Here is a 12,286-nt window from a genome sequence, read left to right as displayed (position 1 = left end):
TGCCCGGTTTCCAAAGAGGAAACGCGACTCATCAGGTGGAAGATGGAGCTCCCGGCCTCCTCCAAGGGCAGGAAGCACTCCCACGGCCCGTCTAGCCTTTCACGGGGGAGGACAAACCTGTTCACCGCCCCCTCCCCCTCCTCCTCCCGTGTGTGGGAGCAGAATGCGGTGATCCGGGGAGTTGGAGGAGGAGCAGCCACCGGATGACTTCATGCAGCCGGAGCTCTGTGAATTTGGAATCAGCAGCTGCAGCTGGATGCTGGCGAGGTGAACGACGGCTGGCCCTGCTCGCGGACGTTTGCCCGGCGCACCCGTCGCCCCCACCCCCCGCGTCGGCTCTAAAGCGGCCGCCGCAGGGGCTCGCTGGGTTGCAAGGTTGGCGAACGGCGGGGGAGTCTCGGCCGCAGGGCGCGGGAGGCGGACGCGCTGAATCAGCGGCCCTAGGGAAGGTGAGTGAGGAGCTTTGCGAGATGCCTCCTCCGTCCCCGTCATTCAAAGCTGAGTGGAAGGAGGCGGCGGAACCCCCGGGCGAAGGAAGGCCGGGAGGGGCAGGGCGCAAACGCAGCACGTGCGAAACTGGCGGGGCGCGCGTGTGAACGGTGAATTCGGCAGCAGACGCGGAACGCCGCTTTGTGGGGCTGCTCCGATGGCTTTTGCTTGCAGCTTCGCTCCGGAGTGCTCTTTCCCTGCCCTTCTTTTTTTTTCCCCTGGGTCCTCTGGCCATTGCAGGTAGCAATAAGTGGATCCTTGAAGTGGAAGGGGGTCACCGTGCACAACTCGTGCGTGGTCCCCTGTGCTTCCTAAGCGTTGGCTGCGCTGCACGGAGATGCCTCCCCACCCCCTCTAGGGACAGCGGTTGTTTTCTCGGCTTCCTAAAAATAGCCCAGGCTCTGAGAAAAGGGGAGGGGGCTGCCGATCGTTTGCCTTCCTCGTGAGAAGGCTGGCCTCTGATTTGAAGGAAAGTCCATGTGACGGTGGCCTTTTGTCTTCTTCCCCTTCTTCTTCAGAACTTGTTCGGGGTGGTGTTTTGTGTCCTTTAAACCCAGGGCCCCGCACCGTGCTCTATGGGGCTCTGGTGTGATGGCATTCAGGACTGAGACAAGCTGCAACTTGATGGACTAAGGCATGGCACTTAAAATATGGGACATGTGACAGCTCTACTTCAGTTTACTTAAAGGTAGGTTATGTGCTATGGAAGGGATTGTGTTCTGGTTGTAGGTGTTGAAGTGGAGGGAGCCACTTACTGTTCCTGGATCCTGGCTGCATGGTATTGTCCCTGCCAAGCACACACACTCTCTCTCCTCATTGGACCTTCACCATTTTTGCTGCCACCATACTGGGAACTGTTTTCTTGTGGATGTCGCCATGTTTTGTTGCTTCTGCACAAGCAGCCATTTTAGCATATTACACACCTGTACACATAGTGCTAGGAGTTAGGGGAATGTTCGTAGCAACTGTGAGGCTCCTGGGGAAGTCACTGATGGCACACCAGGGTTGTACATTCTAGAACTTATTTTCAAAATTCATGGATGTATAAATTGGGACTTGAAACCAGTAATACAGTTCTAGACTCTAGAATTATAGGCTTATTTGAGGTGGGGGCATTTTAGGCAGTAATATGTATCATGTCACTTGCTTCAAAATGTAAGCCATGACTGCTATGCTTGAGGGGGCCCCTGCTCATTTTGCTGAACTGCTCCTTGGGCTTCGGTCCCCAGGTGTTGCCCTGGCAACTGGCCTGCCTTGGGCCTATTTAGGGCTTAACTGAGCACATTTCTGACTGGCTGTGGAACTAACCTAACCCTTTTGACTTGTTATTCAGTGTGGTTTAAGGGATAGATATTTTCCCCACCATCATCTTCTTACTGTATGCTTGTAGGGTATTCATTATAATTTGTGTTCTTCAGTCACAGAGAAGGTTCCATATATGCTGTTGGATGCCTTCAGTGTTTGAAGCATTTGGCATGAAATCCAAAAACTGATGGTTGTCTAGTAATCATTTCTCTCCAATAATAGAAATCTTTCCTGCCTGAAACATTGATTTTGTGCCAGAATACGCAATGTGTTATGCCAATAGTCTGCTGAACACCAAGTAAGCTTCCTTTGTGTTGGTTAAAAGTGAATCACTGCAAATAAATAGTGAACACTCATTCTATTTAAATAATGCAGAAAAGAAGGGAATATTTCCTGGGGGCAGTCCTAGTTCTATCCACACATTTTAGTAATTCATGTGATAACTATAGCTCAAAGTGAGCTTCCATAGCTGTTTTTATCCCCTCTTGTTCCGGAGTTAAAGTACAAGTCAATCCAGATGTCTTGTTAAAAATGATTGGTGCTACAAACTTGCATTTGTTGGGACCCAGTATAGTGGCATACATAGTATATTTTAAGTTCCAGATTTTACTGCAAAAGGATATCCATTTTCTGACCAACTGAGAGGTGTTTTAAAATAGAAAGGCTGAAACTATTGTGAGAATCTTCATTTAACAAGCATAAATCTTGGTCAAGTTCTATTTTAGTGCCACAGTTATTGAATATTACTGTGTCTCCTTCATCAGAATGTTCAACGATACCCACAATATTTAGGTAATAGAAATTGTGTTGGCATGGAAATTTGTTGGCTGGTTTAAACTTTGAAATCCAATAATAATCTTGTGATAGTACTTTTCAGATTCATGCTTCCATGCCCTCTGTTGGATTTCTACCTGTCATGGAACTCCTGCAGGCACAAAAGCCTTGTCAAATAAAATGACAAGAGCTGTTTGCTAGCCTCTTTCAAACAAGTGACAGATATGGTTTTAGAAGTGGTTTTATGGTACTCTGTTTTTGATATAGTAGATAAGAGATTAAAGTGGTTTACATATGGCTGCCATGTAGCTAGCTACCCTGTTTGAAAGGCATTGTACTAGACAGAATGTCTAAGATTTCATATGAATGAGGAGGAGGAATCCATTGAAGTCCTGGCATATTTGGCATTTTTCTGTTTTTATAATTTTCCTATAAATTATTGTGGAACTTTGTGATGGAGGCAGGGAGACGAATGTGCAATCTAGAATGGTTAAGCTACTGATGCAATGGCTAGGAATCAGCCTGGGGAGAGAATTTTTAGTGGAAAAAATAGCAGAGGGGAAGTTTAAGTGTCCCCCACCTCTAAAGTGAAGGTCTTCTGGGTTAGAATGCCACTTTGCACCCTCTACTGCTGTTTTTACCAAAAGGAAAAGGGTTTGGTGCCAAACTTCTTGTGGCTGAACATTGTGTGTAGTTTGACCCTGAGGAAGTGGCTGCGGGGGTGGGGGAATGGAAATGGCAGCTGTCTTTCTCTAAAATGAAAGGAAGGAATCCATTGTAGAGTATTAATATTTACACTCTGAACTATCTAACAATGCTGCTGCAACCTGGGGTGCCTCAGAGGGTAGGGGTGTCTCTTTGGAGCAGATGTTAGTGTGGGAGGCAATTATAGAGGAGACAGAGAAGCTATTTCACACAGTCAGGAAGAGAAAGATAAAGGTGTTTGTGGGAGGACAAAGAGGCAAAGTCATCTTGCAGTGAAAGAAAGCAGCAGTAATTACTGCTGGAAGATAGCAGTGTAAGCCTGGAATGACCACCATATGAATGCTTTGGTTAATGTTGAACCAAAAAAGGCAGTCTGGCTTAGTGATACAGCCTGCATCCCTCAGTTTCTGCTTCTCTGTATTGCCATCAATCTACCTACACTACCACCTTTGCTCTCCTCCCAACCAGGCTCGATCCAGCTGAAACCTTTTAAGTGGGAAAGGGAAATGGGATTAGAGCTAGAAAGAAGATTTCCCATATTTTATAATGTCTTGAATACTTATATGAAGATGTGAATATGGCTAAGCAGAAATGGCACCAGAATAAGGTGCATTCAAAATTCAGAAATAAACTACAAACCGTGAATGAACTTGAATGACTTGCCCGAAAGATGGGGTATCAAAATACATTAATCTGTTACTGTAGAATCCAGAGTTCCTTGCTTTTTTTGCTGTTTCAGTTAGTCATGTGCCCTTTACAATGTATAGTGCTCTGTCTGAAGGGTTGTTCAATCTGAGTGTGCTTTAAAGCTAAAGAACTGTAAGAAGAAAGATTAGGCCTTGAAGTTGCTTATCAGCAGTGTGCATCTGTGCAGTAGACTATGGCACCATGATGAGATGTGCTCTGCCTTGTACCCAAGTGGTAGTAATTATTTTTAATTACTTTTTAAAGTTGCATCTATACTTGTAAAGTAGCACGTGAATTTCTTATGCAAATCTGTGCTTCTAGGTGCTTCCTCTATTTTGGTGGTACATGTGTCGCCCTATAAAGTGCCTGGATTGTAGGGTGAGCAATTAATAAATAGCTGTTTGTTCAATCAACCATAAACTCTTCAGGCAACTGCTTTCTCTCTCTCTCTTTTTGCTTCAGCACTTTATATGCACTATAGGGATAGTAACATAGATGTACCTTACAGGATGGTTGTAATGGTGTCTAATATAATGTACATGTAGTACCTCTGAGTGCTCAGAATAGTATTTAAGTGTTTAGATTATGTCACACTGGGTCATTGCAATACAAATAAGCAGGACTGTGGTAACAGGGATAGCAAATGCTTCTTGTATTTTGCCAGGCATCAGGTTGTCGACTTACAGCTACAGTGAACAGGGAAAGTATGTGTGTGGGGGTCCAAAATTGCAGGTGCTCACTTCCTCTGTATGGAAATTACTTCATAAATGTTTGAACAAGAGCTTTACAGACATTCTTTTGCTACAGCTGTAACTGAAATAATAGTTCTGAGTCCCAGAAGTTTAGGGTTGTAGCAGTCATCAGAACTGAAAGCTACTGAGATCCACACAGCATGTGTTTATGATAAAAACAACACTTATTATTTTACCCTCTCCTCTAGCTTTGATTTAATGTACACAAGTACTAGTGATCATCTCTACTGAATAGGCTCTAGGCCAGTGCTGGTGAACCTTTTTGGAGACCGAGTGCCCAAACTGCAACCCAAAACCCACTTGTTTATCACAAAGTACCAACACTGCAGATTCAAATATGCCAGGAGGACAGCACAACATTAAAAGAATCTCAGTCTCTTAATTAGAGCATTTCTTTGCTATATCTTCAATATTAAATTTCAATTTTTCGTAAGAAAACTCAAAGCTAAAATCTTGTGTTAATAAAAACAAATGTATTAAAGCTCCTTGGCAACGCACTGACCGGCCATGTGGAAGCTTGGACAAGTCATGGCTAATGAGTCGCAGGTTATGACATCATCACCTGGCACCGCTATTTCTTTCTGAGCATGCACATGGCCTGTATGTGCATTGTTACCCGATGCTAGGCTGCTGGAGCGATGCTGGGGCAACTTGGCTCACGTGCTGACAGAGAGGGCTCTGCGTGCCCACTGTGGCACACGTGCCATAGGTTTGCCACCCCTGCTCTAGGCTACTTGCTTTATACTCTAGGCTACTTGCTTTATAAGGTATCCAGAATTAATGCATTGCTCCCCCTTCCTACACACTCATATAGTTTTGTTTCCCTGTACAAACCCAGAATATGCATTAAGTTCTTAATTTAAATTTCTATTTTCCTGTTGTCCTTTTTTGTTTTTGCACCCTTCGCTAAAACTGTTCTGTATTTTCTGGGTAGCTAAATACTTTGAATAATTCTTCTCTCCCTTCCTCTTTCATTCAGTCCCCATATTGTGCATATTTTCTTTCATTTTCAGCTGACCAAAACACATTGCTGCAATACCCATCTGGTTTCTGTGTTGTGTAGGATGGGGTAAGGAGGTGCTGATGCAGCATTTGTGTACTCAATGGGGCTGTTTGTGTCTGCTACTGAAAGCTTACTTTTTTCCTCAAAAATGGAGAGGGGACATGCTTTGGAGATCTCTTAATGCAGATGACAGTGCAGTCCTATTTGTGCCTGCTCAGAAGTAAGTCCTGTTGAGTTCATATGTCTAATTGCAGTATTACTTTTCATGCACCCAGGTTTAGAACAATGAAAGAACTGGCAAAGAGTGAATATGCTGAGATTATATTCACTGTATATAACTAACTCACTAGAAGGCCTAGCGTGGGGATCACTATTTAGGTTGGGGCCATGCATTCCCTGAAAGATTAGGTGCATCACTTAGAAGCATTCATTGATTTTACAGAGTTCCTAGTTCTTCGAGTGTCAGCAGAGACAGAGGTACTAATAGGTAGCCATGTCTACTGCACCATTTGAAACTGTTATTTGATCCAGGCTGGCAACAGTTATGCATGCCTTCAGCTAGCTGTGGCAATGCACTCGACATGAGGCTACACTTGAAGAGATCTGAAGGCTTCAGTTGGTGCAACATGGAGCACTTTGGCTGCTAATTGGAGTACATTTTTGTAATTATGTGAAAGTTCTCTTCTGGTTGCCAGTTATTTTTCAGGCTTAATTCAACATGTTGATGTGAATTTTTATTGCCTCAAAGGTACAAACTTAAGCATTTTGTTTAGACTGGAGGAAAAAATACTACAATTCTCTGCCTTCCCCAAATAGCATGTTTTTTTTCTTATGTAAACTTGCATAGAATTGTGTCCTAAATGGCTTAGGGTTGGACCATCTGAGAGAACACAGCTCCTATTTGCAAATATCCTTGCTTTTTTGTCAGGTCCACAGGAAAGGGCTTTCTCCTGCATTGCTCCCAAATGAAGAGTTGTGACTGGTTCCCAGGTTGTCTTTCAGCATTCAGGGAGGGGATCAAGAGACAATGTTTTAACTTGGCTTTTTAAATTGTTTAGTGTTTTACTTGGTTTTATTTGACATTTTGAGTTATTAAAGTATTTATTAAAGTTATACAATGATAAGTATAAAAGAGTGGTAAAAATGGGTGAATGACTATAGCCTGATGATTATAATGCATACCATTAGGTTTATTAGGTTGATTAGGTTTTCCTTTTTAATTGCATTTTTATATTGCCCAATATAAAAATGCAATTAACTAGCTTACAACTGACCTTACTTGCCATTCAGTTATACAAGAATGACTTGTGGTTCCTGCAGAACTTCTTGATTCCATTTCAACAAAATGTATGTTGGTGTCTACTTTAGGTGTCCTTAAAGGGGGATTTGCCTAGATTAGTGAAGGATAAGCTTATTGGTAGCCCTAGTCATGATGGCTGTTTTGTGGATCTTCAATTGTCCTTGTAATGTTTTCTGAGCCACAATGGGAGTCGAACGTTGCCTCCTACTGTCCTTCTGGCAGGATTCCCAGGGGTAATTGGTTGTCACTGGGGGAAACAGTGGACAAGGTGGACCATTGAATGCCTTCAACAAGTTTCTTCTTAAGTGGTCTTCTTGAGGACCTCTTGACCTAAGGTGGAACATAAACATGTGTCATACAAGAATACAAATATAACAGAGGACTTGTCTGAGGCTGCCTGTTGAACATGCAGTTAAGTTTGTTGCTGTGTAATGTGTGATATTGTGTTTACTGGCAATGTAACTTCATGCTGTATTAGACTATTCATGGTTCTATTTTGGAGTGGATTTTTATTGGATCATGGAACTTTACCCTTTGCAGCCAGGTTCAAAAGAGTGGATTGGGACCAGAGCCAGATGCACAATTGCAGCTCTGGAGGTAACATCAATTATATATAAGCCAGGCACTGATCTGCACGTATTTCTATTTGAATAAACGTTATTTGAATAACTGCAGATCAAGTTTCGAACAGCCTAACTCAGAAGAGGGCAAAGTCTTTGTTGTCAGTATTAATAAACTGTTAGGCATCAAAGATCTCAGTCTACTTTTTGCCTGTCCAGCCTCAAAGGCAAAGGTGTCTTTGTTTACTTCATGTGTAGCAGATTGAGACCTGGAAATAAAAAATGCACAACCCTGGTGAGCTTACTCAAAGCCTGTGTGCCTAAGTAAACTAATGGTAGGCTTGGGGTGGCAATTGAGAGGCTTTAGCTTTCTGGACTCTCCTGCACTCACTATCCTGCCATCTTTTCACTCTCCCCAAGCTCTGACATAGCTGTTGCAGCTCCTGTGTTACTTTCAGCGATGGCTGTGAATGGTTGAGGCCAGGGTGAAGGAATAGGCCAACATCAGAGTCCCTCTTCCAAAATTGTACAATTGTCTATGGCCTCAGGAAGCAAAATTCACCACTCAGAGATCATAGGACTGCTTTGTAAAATAGCTTCAATAAAATATAGGTGTACATAATACCTGTTGAAGAAAATACTTTGTTGGATTTACAAGAATATTTATAGTTTTTCTAAAACCCAACTCACAATCACCATTCATTAGAATTATCTGTAAATTAAATTAACATTGGTGACATGTTGAACAGTTACTGTTGGTCCTTTGGGTTGAGAAGTAGTACCCACTTCTTAGAGTAAGAAGAATATTTAATCATAGTTATATTATTTGTCCCCTAATATTTATCCTTTTCAGGAAATAAAAGTATGCATTCTATTCTGTGGAATTTGCTATCCTCCCTTCTCCATTATCTCTTGTATCTTGTTCTTCACTTTTCATGATCTTAAAGACGCCTTCATAACAAGATAGATTATATCTTCCAACACTACTGGTATGCATGTAGTACAACATTGCATTCTGATGACTGATAAACGATACACCTTTATTAATTTCTCAAATAAACATTACCAGGATTGGCAGAATGTCACAGAACAAAAGGGGATGGTTAGATGAGATGTTGTAATGGTACTGGGGTGTTGGAGGGATAGACAAGGACTTCCGATTACTGAAAGAAGGACTTCTTTTCGCTAGGGCTTTTAAAGCTTCAGAGAGGTTAACAGTTCTAAGGTTCAATCCAATAATATGAAAAGGTGTTTATTTCCTGCGATAAAGTAATGCAATGATTTGCTAGGGAAACAACTACTGAACAACTACAAGAACTGACTTTAATTGAACCAGACAACTGGGCAGGTTGTCTATTTAGGGAATGCTTCTCAGGGAGAGATGTTGATTATGACAGTTATGTACCATTGGAAGGAACCAACAGTACACAACCAGCAGTATTATTCTGCATAGCCAGTACTCACACAATGTCAATAATCTTTGCTATTTCTTGTGTTAGCTGGTGTTATTGGCACAAGCATTAGTTTCTTCCAGCACTGGATCTTTTGCCAAAAAGTAAAATTTGGGCTCATTAGATTAGAGAACTTTGTGCCACATGTTAGCTGTGCCTGCTGCGTGTATTTTTGCGAACTTTGATATAGCCTTGTTTCAACAATGGCTTTCTTATCACCATGAAGCCCAAGGGGAAAAGTCAAATGGAGGGAGTGGGGTGAATACTTCTGCAAGACACTGTAGATATAGAGCTTTCTATTTCCTTTCCTTGCTCCAGCTGAGAAGGTGAGTGCGCCCAAAGAGATGAGCAGTAGGTATCAAATGGCACCCAGCATGTCCCCTGACTCAAAGTCCTTTTCCAGTGTGAGCTTCTTGGCTATTTTATCTCTCCCTATGCACTTCAGGCTGCAAACGCATGCACTTAAGGGCTGAAATATAGAATACAGAGATATTTAGTATGTAGATGACCCTCTCCTTGCTGCTGTTATTGTTTTGCCTCAAAATCTAGTGTGTGGGGGCCCTAGTCCAGATTAGAACAGCTGCAGTTTTCTGTCTGACACTGGAAAAGCACAGTGATCACATTCCTTGTGGGCTGGTGGTTCCATTCATCTTGATAGGTCACAGATCGTGCAGGCCTAAATTAGATTAATTAAAGAAGGAGTGGCCCATCTATAAGCTTAAGATGCCACTATATTTAGAAATATTTTTTTCAGATGAAAAGAATGTGAGATTTCATTCTCTTTATGTAACAGCCTTATCCTGCAAGATCCCAAAACATGTTTACAAATGTTTCAGCTAAAGCATCTCCATTTCTGAGATGAAAGATTTTATAACTACTTTCTACCTATCCTATATTCTAGAAAACCGCAGAAATTATTATTTTTGATCTCCAAACTGCTGTGTTATGTTGATCCATGATGATCTCTAAGCAGATATTAACTCTAGCATTACTGTATAAATATGTGTTAGATGTTCTGAAACTGATCACTTAATATCTCTTGAGCCTAGCTATGTACCAATGAATAGTAAGGGGAGCATTTTCACTGTTTACTAACTGGTTCCCAGGTTGACTTTTAGGTGGTAGATTTGAACTCTGCCTGTGGTAGAGAGAGCCTTTATCCATTAGGGTAGGGCCTTCTCTGTGCTGGCATCCAGATTGTGGAATGTGCTCCCCAGAGAGGTTCACCTGGTGCCAAGTTAATACTCTTTTTGGTGCCAGGTCAAAAACTTTTTATTTAACTGTTCTTTTAAAAATTAGTATTCTAATGCAACAGTCATGTTTTATTGGTTATATGTTATTTATTGTTTAGATTGTTTTAATGTAGTTGATTTTATTCATTGTGAGCCATCCTGAGATGCCATGCATAAGGGACTGCATGTAAAAGTTTTAAATAAATAAGTTACTCCATCTTTTTCATCCAGAGGAAATTGATGTGGTAATGGGCAGTGGTTCCCTGTTTTAATGTGTCTTCTGTCGAACTGTTCACTATTTGGCAGTGGGATTTCCTTTTATTAACATCCCATGTAACAAGAGATTTTGTACTGGCAAGGCTTTGTGAGATCTAATATGGAAGAAAAGTTACGTGTAAATATAACTAATAATAATAATAATAATAATAATAATATAACAATGTTACTTTTAGTGATAATCTTCTCTTAAACCCCTTAGAAATCTATTTGACTTTAGACATTGATGGCCATCAAGGAGAAGAGTTCTTATGGGCAGAACTCTGGCTGAGGAATATCCTCCCAAGATGGACTCAAATCTGGCAATTTCTTTGTGGCAATTTTGTTACTAATTGAATTCTCCAGTTCTTGTAAAAATCTAGTACTGGGTTTAGTGTTCTGAACTATTCACTGTGTAGATTGCATAACTGTTTATTTCTGGAAATCCTTACATCCCAAATTGTTCTTTTATGGTACTGTATGCATTTTTAATTGTATGGTTTAGTTTGGGGCTGAAAAGTAATGAAGGAACCATGTTATTGAGCAGTTTTATACAAACATGGTAAATAAAGAACATAGTATGCCATGAATCATCACTTCCCTACAGCTTAAACGCCAGGCAAAAAAGCACTTTTTCCCTGGGGAAAAGATACAGGGAAAGCAACTATTCTGTGCTTGGGTCATATAGTGTTGTTCACATCACAGCTTATTTCCACTGTTCTTTGATCATCAATTTTTACCCAAAAGAAGATGTGTGATTTCTCCTACCACTGTCTCCATCCCAAGCTGCAACAACATTGTGAATTGTTCCTTCATGTTGAGCTAGAATTGCATAGTGAGATTGATGTGGGCATATTGCCTTTCAAAATGAACGGTATTCAGCTAAAAAAAAGCCAATGAATTCAGGAGTAGGATTTGCTGCCTAATAAAATGTTATATTTTTGTGGGCTTGTTTTCATATTTTGAAAGGGTGCCACTTCAAACAAAGCTGCTCTTCAAATAGTTCCTTAGTGAGGAAACAGCACTGTAGCATATGGGCAAAGCAAGGTTCCATTCAGCTGTCAGAATCTTTGCTGGAATAGAGAAGCTTTTTATCATGGGTATATTTCCTCCTACCCTAGAAACATAGAAACAGAGCGAGTCAGAAGAGGCCCTCCGGGCCATCTAGTCTGACATCCGGCACCAGCCAGCTCCACTCACGACATGCCCACCATGTGGACGTCCAGCCTATCCTTGAACACCTGCACAGATGGGGCCTCAACGACCTCTCATGGATGCCCATTCCACACCCTTGGGGTCCTGACTGTCAGGAAGTGCTTCCTGGCATCCAGATGGAACCTTGGCTCCCTGAGCTTTGCTCCATTGGAGCGTGTCCTGCCTTCCTCTGCAGGGGAGAACAGGTCTCTACCCATCTCCATGTGACATCCCTCACATATCTGTATGTCGCCAACATATCCTCTCTATGTCGCCAACATATCCTCTCTGAGTCTCCTCTTCTCCAGGCTGAAGAGACGCAGTTCCCTCAGTCTCACCTCATATGGCATTCCCTGCAAACCGGCCACCAATCTTGTGGCCTTACGCTGCACTGACTCCAACCTGGCTATATCCTTTCTGTAATGAGGGGCCCAAAACTGAGCACAATACTCCAATTGCGGGCGCACCAGAGTCGTGTAGAGTGGTAGTAATACCTCTCTTGATCTAGAAGCCACACTTCTGGCTATGCAACCAAGGGTGGCGTTCGCCCTCTTGACCACCACATCACACTGCTGACTC

At 42.1% G+C, this 12,286-nt stretch overlaps 1 protein-coding gene across 2 annotated transcripts in view; it reads left to right on the top strand.

Annotated features, from left to right (window-relative positions):
* Positions 1–267: 267 nt before the first annotated feature.
* The window catches only part of PKIA (cAMP-dependent protein kinase inhibitor alpha), a 51,572-nt gene continuing 39,553 nt past the window's right edge, over positions 268–12,286 (top strand). Inside the window, exons 1-2 of one of the 2 annotated variants that reach the window (XM_044424158.1) lie at positions 268–449; positions 1,008–1,177. The gene's annotated coding sequence lies outside the window, so the exon portion shown is untranslated. Of the gene's footprint in view, positions 450–953; positions 1,178–12,286 lie in introns of those variants that run through there. The other variant, XM_044424157.1, reaches the window with a different exon arrangement.

This window comes from Varanus komodoensis, unplaced genomic scaffold (genome assembly GCF_004798865.1).
Source record: "Varanus komodoensis strain SLA01 unplaced genomic scaffold, ASM479886v1 scaffold14_1, whole genome shotgun sequence".
NCBI lineage: Eukaryota > Metazoa > Chordata > Lepidosauria > Squamata > Varanidae > Varanus > Varanus komodoensis.
Note: the sequence above shows the minus strand (reverse complement) of the source record. Positions and strands in the feature narration are given on the sequence as shown.